This window comes from Cicer arietinum, chromosome 6 (genome assembly GCF_000331145.2).
Source record: "Cicer arietinum cultivar CDC Frontier isolate Library 1 chromosome 6, Cicar.CDCFrontier_v2.0, whole genome shotgun sequence".
Lineage (NCBI taxonomy): Eukaryota > Viridiplantae > Streptophyta > Magnoliopsida > Fabales > Fabaceae > Cicer > Cicer arietinum.
The window spans coordinates 46,910,443-46,911,894 of record NC_021165.2 but is presented as its reverse complement, the minus strand read 5'-3'; the positions used below and the strand labels follow the sequence as shown (position 1 = coordinate 46,911,894).

Sequence of the window (1,452 nt, the reverse complement as noted above, 5' to 3'; positions counted from 1 at the left end):
AGAAGGTGCACCATTAAAGCGTTTTAGAACAACATTTTACAGCGCTTTTTAAAAAAAGCACTGTAAAATGTGTTATTTTTTTTTTTTTAAACGCTGTAAATTAATTATTTGAAATGAAAAATGCTTTTTAGCTTTTTATGGCACTTTTTTTAAAAAGCGCTGTCTTTTATCATTGTACCCAAAATTATTTTTGATCCAAAATCACTTCACAATCAGTAGAACAGAACATATTACAGACAATCAGTAGAACAGAACATATTATAGACAATCAGTTCACACAATCAATAGAACATAAATCAGAACTCTGTAACTTTTTTAACATATATGTAACTCTGTAATTTACAACCTAAGTAACTACATTCAGATACATATATACAACCTAATTTACAACCTAATTACCTACATTCAGATCCATTATATAATAACTAACAGATCCATTATATGCATATATTGTGTCCTATGATCATTTACATATAATAACTAACAGAATATACATTATATGCACTAGCTACCATATAATATTCAGATCCCTTGCCCAGCACAAGCTATTTCCCAGAAAATCAAATAATTTTCATGTCAAGCACGTACTGACACCATTCTTCCTTTAATTCCATCAGATCTTCCTCAGAATATGATGGACTGGAATTGGCAAAGTACTGCAATATAAAAATTGAACATATTATATTAAGTTAGTATCAAATATATAGATAATTTATATATGAAAATCATATAATGCAAATACCGTACCGTTTCTGGGATAATAGTTTTATTCTTCTCAACAATCTCCTTCATGAATCTCAATATGTAGTACCCACAGTCAATGTTATTTGTTTGACGAGGGCACTTTATTGAGATCCATGTAATGTTATTCGACTTCTGCTTCGACACTTTAGCACCTCTTTGAGCTCGATAAACTTTTAAGGCACTATCGAATGAATAAATGTGATTATTAGAGCATGAATATTTATATATATATATATATATAAATATTCATGCTCTAATAATCACATTTATTCATTCGATAGTGCCTTAAAAGTTTATCGAGCTCAAAGAGGTGCTAAAGTGTCGAAGCAGAAGTCTAATAACATTACATGGATCTCAATAAAGTGCCCTCGTCAAACAAATAACATCGACTGTGGGTACTACATATTGAGATTCATGAAGGAGATTGTTGAGAAGAATAAAACTATTATCCCAGAAACGGTACGGTATTTGCATTATATGATTTTCATATATAAATTATCTATATATTTGATACTAACTTAATATAATATGTTCAATTTTTATATTGCAGTACTTTGACAATTCCAGTCCATCATATTCTGAGGAAGATCTGATGGAATTAAAGGAAGAATGGTGTCAGTACGTGCTTGACATGAAAATTATTTGATTTTCTGGGAAATAGCTTGCTGCTGGGCAAGGGATCTGAATATTATATGGTAGCTAGTGCAT

The 1,452-nt window shown here is 30.2% G+C and overlaps 1 long non-coding RNA gene across 1 annotated transcript; it reads right to left on the bottom strand.

Moving 5' to 3' along the window:
- Positions 1-287: 287 nt before the first annotated feature.
- LOC140920885 (uncharacterized) lies at positions 288-939 on the bottom strand. The gene is made up of 2 exons (XR_012163495.1): positions 748-939; positions 288-656 (listed from the first exon to the last, which is right to left on the bottom strand). It is a non-coding gene; the product is annotated as an uncharacterized lncRNA (long non-coding RNA).
- Between the last annotated feature and the right edge of the window lie 513 nt (positions 940-1,452).